Consider the following 13085-nt stretch of genomic DNA (forward strand, 5'->3'; position numbering starts at 1 on the left):
GACATATAAAAGTGATATGAGTAGTACACGGGAAGTTGAGAAAGTCTTAAGAAGGACCCTTAAACCAAATATGGGCATAAGCCCTCCAAAAGGATGATTTAAGGATACGTTTTCGGATGATTTGACTTGGAGGGGCCAAAACGCTATTATAAGTTTGGAATTTGGAAACACACCAAAATTAAAAGTTGTCGATAATTGAATGAGATTTCCAACCATAGGTCGTGGGCCCTCATACAATATCGAAATCAAGAGTTATGACCTTTTTACTGAACGAACGCGCAGGCAGAAAATTAAGCCAGCGCAAACGCGCCAGAAGGCACCGCGAACGCGCTGACCAAATTTTAGGTCGGTTTGGGCAGATTCTGGAACTCTATATAAGGGGGGCTTACCCCCCCTTCTTCATCCAAAACACCCCAAAAATTCTGGAAACCTCCCACACCTTCTTAACACCAAATTTTAGCCCGGATCAAATATAATTCCCGAATTCCGATCCAGGTAGCGTACAGTTGCGATTACAAAATTGTATAGCAACGCGTTTGGCTCCGTTCAAGGTGGGAAAAAGTGAATATATAGTAATATTATTGGGATAAAGGTATGAATCTCTTATTATTAATGCTCATCTTGGTTTACTACGGGAATAGAGCGATTAGGCAGTACCGGTATAACGGAGTAGTTGATTGAAAATCGATAAATATCATATGAGGTGTCTTATGGAGTATGTTGATGCTAGTGATGTTGTTGTTATTAGTGGTGGTGGTGGTGGTTGTTAGTTGTTGGCAACTGTGATTTCGGGCTAGGGGTATAAACAGGGGAGATGCTGCCGAAATTTCGGCAGATCCTAGAAAGAGTTAATTTAAAGGCTTAGGATAATCATTTGATAATGAGCCTAACGATGATATGAATTCCCTTGACTGTAGAATTGCAAGTTCTAGAAGTAGAAGTTGGACGTATAGATAAGCTTCAAGGTATGTAAAGTCATTCCTTCCTTCTTTTTGGCATGAATTACATAAAGTGAGCGAACGACGAACATACATGACTCCAATGAGCTCTAGTTCTCAGTAGTGCTTGACATGACAGCTGTCCTTGATTCTCAAGTGTTGGTTCATTCTATTTATTTTTTCTCGAGTTCTAAATGGTGATTTAGTTTGTACATGATTGCTCTTAATATTCTATTCGTGCATATGTTTAATGTATCATCACCGAGTCCCGGGCCGGGTACGTATTCGTGCACAGTTTCATTGCATTGTTCACCGAGTCTCTCACTAGAGTGTTGGGTATGGTATATATATGATTATTTCACCGAGTCCCTCACTAGAGGGTCGGGTACGTATTCGTGCACAGTTTCATTGCATTGTTCACCGAGTCCCTCACTAGAGGGCCGGGTACGGTATATATATATATGACATCATTCACCGAGTCCCATAATGGGCCGGGTACAGTATATTATATAGATATGCATGGCTCTCATCTCAAAAGGCACAGATGCATTGGTATTTCTTGATTATTATACTTGTCTCCTATCATCTTTTACTCAGTCATGATCTTCATTACTGTACTTCATGTTATACATACTCAGTACATTTTTTGTACTGACTCCCTTTCTTTGGGGGCTGCATTTCATGCCCATAGGTATAGACACTCGGTTTGGTGACCCTCCGGTATCGGACTGCACGCTCTGAATTTGTGAGAGAGCTCTATTGTTCCGGAGCTTAAGTCATTTTGGTACAGATCCTTTGACATAGGCTTTGTTATACTCTTAGAGGTCTGTAGACATGTGTGGGTTGTGTATATGATTTGGTCAGCTATACAGATGTAGTTCGTTGCCTTCCTCTTAGAATTCGATCGCCGTACCTTTATGCTATACATTGATCAGTTTCTTCCCGTTCGCTCTTAACTCTTTCTTGGACTCATCTATGCACTTCATCACCTCTTTGTTCTTATATGACTAATCAAGTATCAACTCGTATCCCACTCTCGTTCCGTTTCCCTTATCGTAGTCTTGGTTTGCCATGCCATAACCGCTAGTCGTCTTGCAAGTACTCCCTTTTTCCCATTCCTTGTTTCCCTAATAGTGGGCAGCTCTCTTGCTTAAATACGTCACCCTTTTTGCGTTTACTCCTTCGGTGCCGTCTCGGATTATTCCTTCTTGTATCCGTTGATTTTGGATACACACTGTATTGACTTCTTGTAGTTCATCAGTCAGGCTTTCTAATCCTTTACATCCTCATCACAGCCGCTCTCACACTGATACCCCAAATATTTGCTCAGTATCTCTTTATGGCTAGTAAATATAATGGTTATGTTCCTCGAGCTATCCTTCCCAACTCCCTTCCGAAATCAATCATAACAATATCCCACAATGCATATGTACATAATTTCTCCTCACTATTTTCATTATTCTCCGATGCATATCCATTAGAACAACCTATAATCCGAGTTCAAACTAATTTCATAGCTCACCACATCTTCGAATTTCCTACCAAAACTTTTCCCCTAATTTCCTTTCCTCAACCTCGCGATACGATTCCAGAAGCATAGGGCTATTGAAATTCTGACTTCATTAAGACTTCCTTGCAACGTAAATATATTTATCCTCGATTTTCTTGTACCGGCAATTACCTCGTCAGTAATTATTCTCCATTAGCTTTCCAGTGTGCCCTTCTTACTATTGTAGTCGGGCACAATTTCACGTTGATGGTTCCGATAATTCCAATAGTATATGCTCTCCTATTTAGTGTAATTAGTGATCCGAGAGGTGCTTCCTAATATCCGGTGATATGGCCGAACAACGCTCTTCCTTCCTTTGAAAATCGCCAAACTGCCAACCATTGCTCCTTTTGCTATCATTGTCATCTCTTCCCTGTCGTCCTTCCCATTATCCTCTGTGAAATTATTTTGGAGGCCTTCCTTATTCTCTTTATTACTCTTTAGAATATGCCGGGCCTAGAAATATCACATCTCACGTCCGCATGAAGTATTTCTTGATCCATCGTAGTTTCTTTCCCCTTTTTTTTTTCACCTGCTTGTGGTTTGCTTATCTTTAATTCATTTCTGCTCCCTCTTAATACCTTCTTGATATGCCATTATGTCCCGAATCTTGGCCTCTTTAAGCTAACATCCTTCTTTCTTATGACTTTTGACAATGCTACACCTCCTTTCAGAATTAGATCTGCTCTTTTCCCCTTTCTAAGGGTGTTCTTACACGCTAATAACTCCCAAGTACCGGTAGTCATTGGCCAACCCTAATGAACTTCCAACTAGGTTGGTCTCTCATAATATCGGAGTTCTCTCATCGTATAACTTGAATTATTTTTCTTTCGCTAGTCGAGGGTTTTGCATTTAAAACGAAGCGCTTATGCATTACGGATCCACTCACCGCCTTCTTTAAGACCTTTCTACTTTCACCTTTTATGACTGAACATTTCCCAAATCAACGGGTTAATGGGAACATTGGAATCCATCAAAACATTTTACGAAGCGTTTGGTCACAATTTGCTCTTTTTATCCCTCGTCTTTCTCCATAACTATTATCACTGATATTCTTCTTACTCTGAGTTTCCGGTTTCACCTGCGTCTACAATATATCATTGAGATTTAATATGCTACACTCTTCCACCTCCACTATCAATCCTTTTATTCACTTAGCTCACTTATCCAAAATTTTCCTTGACTACTTATTTGCGCCCCACCTATGCGTTATAGTTCTTCCAGTGTTCTGCCACTTCTTGTTCGTATCGTGAAATCCTCGCATTATACTCTCGTCTTTCCACCCTGAAGTCCATGAAATATTCCTTTAAACGCGCAAATCGTTCTATTCTTAAACCATCTTTTAGGAAGGCTCCTTCGTGTCCGAGGCAACCGTGTCAATATGACTACACATTTATCCCTTTATATACCTCTCGAGAGCTGGAAATCCCTTAGCATCATTGCAAGGCTCGATCATTCTTTCTCTTACTTTCCATCCCTATTGGTGATTACTATCCTTCGGTCCCACTTATCGAAGTCTATTCTACGACCCCACACATTCGAGAAAACCTTAGCTCGTCTTGCTTCATAACTCCCTATTACTTTTCGATTGCCCCATTGTCGGGTGTCATAATTCCTCTAATACCTTAGTCAATCCTTGTGCTTGTACTCAAGCTTACTTGTTTCCCCCCTTAAAGGTTTTACCTTATAGTGTTGTATTTCATTGTCATTCTCGATCGAAATTTATGGGGATACTCGCAGTAGTGATATGCTCAACTATCTGTCCAACCGTAATAGTACTTTTGATTCCAATAACTGACGCTCAATGTCCACTTGTGGCGTCATCTTTATTCTATCATCCCATATCAACGTGTCCTATACTTTCCCTTTAATCAATCCATAGCAATCATAGACGTATAATCTTTGTTATATCTTAAACCCTTGGTTCTCGTCCTTAAATTTTAGGCAAATTTTGACAGAGTTTCCCCTATACTTCTTACTATCCAAATCCTGCACACAGCCCAGAAAATACATACAATGCCTCACAGGACCAAATATATATATGCGTAACACACCTTAGCCTCATAGGGCTCTCAATATCGAATAGAAATGCAAAGATGACGAAACTTACCTCATGCGTCACAACTCAGAATATACTTGAAGTTTTATCAATCGTCCTTGTATATTTCCCCGGTCACTTTCTCTTTCATTCATAGGCTATACATTTCAATAATACTTGCAACATTCTTACCATATCTGACTTATAATCCTTTTTACCATCACTTGCCTCTGTACTGATTCCTTCAACTTCTGTCGTCTGCAATCTTACAACTGAACTTATCATTAAATTATACATGTAACTAATTCCCCCTGCTTTACTACAAGGAATTTCATTTTCTATGACTTGCCTCTCATCGCACGATCTAAGATAGAAAGAAAGATAACATCCTAAATATCCTGTAGCTTCCTGTTTATAGATGTGGTGCACAACACACCGATAAACAAGACTCTACTAGACACGGTCTGTAGACACTTCGAGGATGAACTGCTCTGATACCACTTTTTTCACAACCCAAACCGACGGGCCATGGCTAGTGCCCGAGTTGGACACTCGTATACGAACCTGTTAGATATAATCAGACTGATACTAAGGACAATGTAGAAATCTATAAAATCATGTTGTAGACTCATAATGCCATATATCAGAATGAACCTGTCTCCTGAGGAGTCACAGTTAACCAAACATAACAAAATACGCAAGCCGACAAGGCTGCCACTATACACGGGAATATCCAAAACGAACTACATCTGTATAGCTGACCAAACCATATACACAACCCACACATGTCTACAGACCTCTAAGAGTATAACAAAGCCTATGTCAAAAGATCTGTACCAAAATGACTCAAGCTCCAGAACAATAGAGCTCTCCAAGCAGCTGAGCAGAAGTCCTATACTGGAGGATCACCAAACCTAGTGTATGTACCTGCGGGCATGGCACGCGACCCGAAGAAAATTCGGTACGGAAAATATGCGAGTATGTAAAGCATGAAGTACGAATGAAGAGCATGACTGAGTAAAAGATGATAGAAGACAAGTATAATAATCAAGAAATACCAATGCATCAGTGCCTTATGAGATGAGAGTCATGCATATCTATATAATATACCGTACCCGGCCCATTATGGGACTCGATGAATGATAATATATATACCGTCCCTCTAGTGAGGTACTCGGTGAAATAATCATATATATACCGTACCGGCCCTCTAGTGAGGGACTCGGTGAAATAATCATATATATACCGTACCCGGCCGTCTAGTGAGGGACTCGGTTAACAATGCAATGAAACTGTGCACGAATACGTACCCGGCCCTCTAGTGAGGGACTCGGTGAAATAATCATATATATACCGTACCCGGCCCTCTAGTGAGGGACTCGGTGAACAATGCAATAAAACTGTGCACGAATATGTACCCGGCCCGGGACTCGGTGAAGTGATACATTAACCATATGCACGAATAGAATATTAAGAGCAATCATGTACAAACTGAATCACCATTTAGAACTCGAGAAAAATAAACAGAATGATCCAATACTTGAGAATCAAGGACAGCTGTCATGTCAAGCACTACTAAGAACTAGAGTTCATTGGAGTCATGTATGTTCGCCGTTCGCTCACTTTATGTAATTCATGCCAAAAAGAAAGAAGGAATAACTTTACATACCTTAAAGCTTATCTATACGTCCAACTTCTACTTCTTGAACTCTCAATTCTACAGTCAAGGGAATTCACACCATCGTTAGGCTCGTTATCAAATGATTATCCTAAGCCTTTAAATTAACTCTTTCTAGGATCTGCCGAAATTTCGACAGCATGCCGAAATTTCGACAAAGATCTCCCCTGTTTATACCCCTAGCTCAAAATCACAGTTACCAACAACCAACAACAACAACAACATCACTAGCATCAACATACTCCATAAGACACCTTATATGATATTTATCCGATTTTTCAACTAACTACTCCTTTAAACTACTTTGTCTAATCGCTTTATTCTCGTAGTAAACCAAGATAAGCATTAATAATAAGAGATTCATACCTTTCTCCCAATAATATTGCTATATCTTCACTTTTTCCCACCTTGAACGGAGCCAAACGCGTTGCTATACAATTTTGTAATCGCAACTGTACGCTACCTGGACCGGAATTCGGGAATTATATTTGATCCGGGCTAAAATTTGGTGTTGAGAAGTTGTGGGAGGTTTCCAAAATTTTTGGGGTGTTTTGGATGAAGAAGGGGGGGTAAGACCCCCTTATATAGAGTTCCAGAATCTGCCCAAACCGACCTAAAATTTGGTCAGCGCGTTCGCGGTGCCTTCTGGCGCGTTCGCGCTGGCTTAATTTTCTGCCTGCGCGTTCATTCAGTAAAAAGGTCATAACTCTTGATTTCGATATTGTGTGAGGGCCCACGACCTACGTTTGGAAATCTAATTCAATTATCTACAACTTTCATTTTTGGTGTATTTTCAAATTCCAAACTTATAATAGAGTTTTGGCCCCTCCAAGTCAAATCATCCGAAAACGTATCCTTAAATCATCCTTTTGGAGGGCTTATGCCCATATTTGGCTTAAGGGTCCTTCTTAAGACTTGCTCAACTTCCCGTGTACTACTCATATCACTTTTCATATGTCCTTTATAAAATCCCGACCTGTGGGCCCCACCTTAACTTACGGTTACGAGGGCTTTTCATCAAGTAACGTATGAACTAATTTACACCATACAGTCTCCAAATGTATATATATATATTCTTATACTCAGATCATATAATCTTCATCCCTGATCCTTGTATAACTTTACTCTCCCTTGAGCTCATACTAAGCCGTCTACAGTCTTGGTAACGTGTAATTTTCCGGGGTGTAACACTCAAGAGATGGGTATTTAGCACAGGCATGACCAGCCACTGGTGCTCTACCCCTGGTCGGTGCTACTCCATGGGCCTTGCCCCTACTGCGACCTCTGCCTCAACCTCGACCACGCGTCAGGCACTGGTTCCTCATCCCTAGCAATTGTCACACGTATCCTTACCATCGATGAAAGAATAGAATAAGAAATTAGATACCAATTTGAGTCATCCAGCTACCAATTTGAATAGAGTAGCATGAAGGAGTGAATAAATGTAAGTTTTCTAAATGTCATATAGCCTCTTGTGGATGGGTATGGACGTCTACGTATCAATCTGCAAGACTCTACTAGACATTTCTCTTGTATTGTTAGGCCGATTAACCTATGGCTCTGATACTAATTTTTCACGACACAAATCAAGGTCATGATGCAACTACACTATCCCTCCTGGTAGACGAACCATCCCCAATTCATTTGAAAATTTTAAATAGAAAAATAAGGGAGTTAAACAAAATATCAAAATCCTTAACATACTTAGAATATATATAAGTGTAAAAGTACTTATTTAGGTTTGTATGACAGTGTAGACTACTAATTTGACCATGTTGAATTCAATTTCTCGATAAATGACCTTTTTACCCTTTTAGACCTTCGAGATTGGGATTAGGGTTTTTGGGTTGATTTTTCGGACTCAAATCCTTTTTACAACTTATTGAGTATCCATGAGATTCATATTTTAACATAAGAATTTGTGCTTGTTAGACTTCGACTGTCCGGAAGCACTTCGGAAGGGTCAAGCATTGGTGTGAGGGTTCGTGGCGCCTGCTCGGCTTTAAGGTAGGCTACTGTTTATTTTTAGACTCCTAATGGAGAACCCGTATCATTTATGAATATTGAAGAGGTACTAGGTGTGATGGGTCCCATCTTAGTGGAAGTGATGAGCACTTGGATGGGTACCTGTGTAACTATATGGGTTGATGTTGTACTTAGCGACTGAGACGGAGATTGCATATTAGGGTCTTCGGGCATGATTGTGGTGATTAAATCCACTGGTTTGGTATGACTTCTATTTATGTGGGCCATGAGAGTCACAATTGATAAAAATACTTGCATGTAATTGCTATTGTTTACCTCATCACTCCATGTTTACACGATTTATGAAAGAATGAGCCATATTGGTGCTTGAATGAAAGTATGTGAGATGTGCATGGTATATGTGAGATGTGCATGGTATACTTATGTTGATTCGTCCTTGATTTTATGATTCACGATACCTGATGTTGTTGCACACATGCATTCATTTATACAAATTGATTGATAATTGATGAAAAGGTAGGATTGAGATTGTACTTGTTGATAAATGGATCGGGTTGCACGCCGCAACGCATATACATGGGATCGGGTTGCACGCTACAATAAGGTGTATGGACCACGCGATTCCCTCATGGGTCACGACTAGATAAAATGACTACTAGCGTGTGTTTACCAAGTTTGATATATGGCCATTGCATTGCATCACACTGTATTTATACTATCATATTTCCATTGTTCACTACTTGTCTTATGTACTATGTGCGCATGCGGGTTATGGTGTTGTTTAGACTATTGGGTATGGTTGATGAAGTTAGGTTGAATTGTTGAGGTAAGTGCTAGCTTCAATCTTTATATCCTGTGTTTGCGTTTTCCTTTTGTTGTCGACCTATGATGCTTACGAATACTTGTGGTTGTACTCATACTACACTTGCTACATCTTTTTGGGTGTAGATACCACTCCGAGTTCCAGTTTAGGGCCTCGCTCTTGATCCCGAGACAGTTGCTTGGAGTTTTGAAAGTGAGCCTTCAGATTCCATATGCAGCCTTGAATCTCCCTCTATCTCATTTCCTGTCTTATTTCCTTCTAAGACAGTTGTTACTTTATATTATTCCAGTCTTGTACTAAATTTTTAGATGCTCTTCTATTAATTCAAACTAAATTTTGGGATTGAAATAACTATACCCATATTTCTATGCTTAAGTTGATACCCGAAAACGAACCCAAAATAATCTATCCTGAGCCCCAAGGGCAAATCAAGAAATTTAAAGTAAAATCATGCTACCCATAGTCTAGATAGTTCACAACCTAAATTTCATGAGAAACTAACCATAATTTGACCTTCGATTCCATTATTAACCTAAAAACCCCAATTTATATAAACCCTTATTTTACTAAGTGGGTTCATGGATTAGACACGAAAATTGAAGCTGAAATCATATAAGTAAGTCTAGAAGGAGGTTATAATCTTACTCCAATGAATAATCTTGACTTTGGAGCTTGGAATCTATCAAAACCGAGCTATGGAACTTAAAATATTTGGAAGTGGAGTCTCCTTTCGAAAATTAGACTTAAATCACTATTCCAGTGATTTCTTCATCGCAAACACAGGGCTCCATCACGATCGCGATGACACGCGACCCATCCCAGAAAGATTTGGCCCTCGCGAACGCAAGGCTCCACGCCTTGGCCGAACCAGACCCACTCCTCTTTGCGAAAGAGGAAAGCCCACATGAACGTGACCCTCGCGATCGCGGTGCTTAACTCGCAAACGCAAAGAAGGAAACTAGCAAAAACACACCAGAAAAATATGGTGTTTCCCAAACTTGGAACGCATGCCCGGAACTTTCTCGGGACCCCCAGGACACAAACCAAACATGTAGTGTAAGTATAAACAATGCAATGAACTCGCTCGTGCACTTGGTTTTCCCAAAAGAGTTATTTTTGACTCGGTATTGACCACGGTCAACACAAAAAAGACCAAAAACTTATATCTCCACCAATGACTCAAATCATAGCCGAACGCCTCTATACCCACACCAAAAGCTCCACTGAGTCATAAATGACATTCCGAACCTAATGGAATTGAAGAAATTCAAAAAAAAAATGAAACTACCTCTAATGTTGACTTTGGTCAATTCTTATTAACTTAGAAAGCTCTAAAATCCTCAAATCCAACCAAAACCCGCCCAATCGTCTCGGGAACAGCGTCACCTATTCCCGCAAGTCAAAAATACAGCAAAGAGACTACGGAAAGGGTAATTTGAAAAAGAAATGGTAAAATACCTATAACGACCAAATGGGTCGTTACATCTCATCAGAGTCAAAGCCTTAACTTACCTCATACCAATCCTTTCAAGCACTACAAATGGACTTTCCTTTCCTTAGAGTCTTCGAGTACTATCATTCTATTCAAAAGTGTACTATACGGGGTTAAACAAATCCAATGATATCCATATTGCAATATAAAAGAACCGGACCGAAAGTCAATAAAAAGCTAAACTCGAGCCCTAAGGTCAAAATTGTAACCTCGCTATGATTTCTTATTGCCCATACAATCATGAGTTCAAATTTGTTATCAATTTTGAAATCTTAATACAAATTGACCTTCAATTTCATAAATCACCTCCTTAAACCTAAGTCAAAGACCCCAATATTTCAAATTAAAATACGCAAAATTAGGCATTATATTAATCTTAATAGTACCTCAAAACCAAGTTGAAATCATTTACTCTAAAATCCAAGACGAAAATGTCTCTTAGAATCGCCCCAAAACGAGGTTTCCAAGACAAAAATGTCTCTTTGAATGGCTCCAAAACTGAGTCTTCAACTCCCAACATGTGTTTTGAAATGTTAAACTTCAATCTAGAATATTAAACACGGTCAACTAACCTCACATTTGCGAAGGCAATAGGGACCCTCGCGATTGCGAAGTGCGAACAGCTGAGGAACTTTCGCGATCGCATAGGACTCCACTTGAGATGAGGCATTGAGCCTCGCAATCGCAAAGGACTCCACACGACCACAAGGCTGAATGCCTCATCTCAGCGCAGTCACAACCCATATCCAACGTGACAACTAAATTCCCTTGTATAACTAGAAAAAAATAAAATGCATGGCGGTAGAAATGTGATTTTGTCCCCAAAACTCCCCCATACCCCTCGGATTGCAAACCGAATATACTTACAAGTTCAAAATCATCATATGAACTTATAGAAACCTTCAAATCACGAGTTTGAACCCGTTTAATCAAATATTTGACTTTGGTCAATTCTGAACTTTTCTAACTTTTAATTTAGGTTCAAGTGCTTTGAAATACACCCGAGCCTCTCGAAATATGTGCCACTCATACCCACAAGTCAAAAATCATCAAGTAAATACGGGGAGTCTCAAATAAGAGAAATGGGTCCTAAAACTCAAAATGACCGAACAGGTCGTTACAACTCTCTATGATGTGAGTGCATTTTACTTTACTTTACTAATATATAGAAATTACCCTTTGTGGTTGACGAACACAGCTCGTATGTATTGTACGAAAAGCAAATAAGAATTGTACATCAAAGGTGTATGAACAATTCTCATGTCTTATGACACTTGTTGTGCACTTCATATTAGTAAACCATGTCTTCTCCGCCGAGTTTCTTTTTGCCTTGGAGGAAAATTGTATTCTTCTGCTCAGGACTTTTCTTTCTTCTCAACAATGAAAATCCATTTAACATAAAGGAATTTGTTAAATTTGACAACTCACAAGCTTCAAAGGGTTGAATGGCATCTACTATTTACACTAACAAATGAGGTAGCAAGGAAAGAGGTTTCAAAATTGAACGCGACCGCTCACTCCGGAAACTTTGTAGCAGTAAGTTTCAATATCTGAAACAATGGCTTAATCCAACTGTTGTGTAAGTTCATCTCTTCCCTTCCTTAGGCGATTATAGCAGTTCATAGGTTTTACCGTATATTGTACAAATGTCATAGTAAGTTGCTGCTAAAACGAAAATCAATAACAAGAGAAGAACATTGATGCAAGCAGTGTGTTTGATGAAATTTCTTGTTTCATTAGACTTTCTCCCCGGACCCACATGGTGGGATTATTTTCATCAAGGTTGTTAGTTGTTCTTGTTGTTGTTGTTGTTGTTGTATTTTCATTAGACTTTCCTAAATCTGGCTGCTCCAGATCAATCTAAATTTAAATTTTGCATCTTAAGTCATTGTTATATTACCCTGAGGCATGACTAACTTTAAGCGCAAATAAAATAGGATCTATTATAATTTAAAAAACTCTCTAAAAGTGTCACGACCAAACTCGTGGATTGAGCGGGCACCCACACTAACCTCCCTGGTGGGCGAAACCTTCCCTTACTCTACTATTTTTAAAAATTAACATGCGGAAGATTAAATAATATAAGCAGTCTCAGATCATATCAGAAATATCTAAAGTGCGGAAATACAAACGAAACCCCAAGAATTTGGTCAAGTCATAGTACAAGAGCCACTAAAAAAACTACATAAGTCTGAATATAACACATACATAAGTGTACAAATACTTTCTCGAAACAGAAGGACAGATATCATAAGAGAACAGTTTTCCGGGCTGCAAATCTAGAACATGGCTCACCTTGGAAACTCAAATAAGAAGCCCCGGGGATCACTAACGAGGTGCGATGTGGATCCTATACCAAACTCTGCACTCAGAAAAGAGTATACCAAGGTAGTATCAGTACAAACACTATGTAGTGGTAGGTATCATAGGCCGACAACAATTAGTTCACATATATGAAGAAAGAAATCAAAGAGTAGACATGCAACCAATCAAGCACATTCACGAACCAAATCAACATAAGATCAACTCAATATCAAATGCCATGTACAAAATCAACAATGAAGAATGGATATAAGAGTGA

Source organism: Lycium ferocissimum, chromosome 6 (assembly GCF_029784015.1).
Source record: "Lycium ferocissimum isolate CSIRO_LF1 chromosome 6, AGI_CSIRO_Lferr_CH_V1, whole genome shotgun sequence".
Lineage (NCBI taxonomy): Eukaryota > Viridiplantae > Streptophyta > Magnoliopsida > Solanales > Solanaceae > Lycium > Lycium ferocissimum.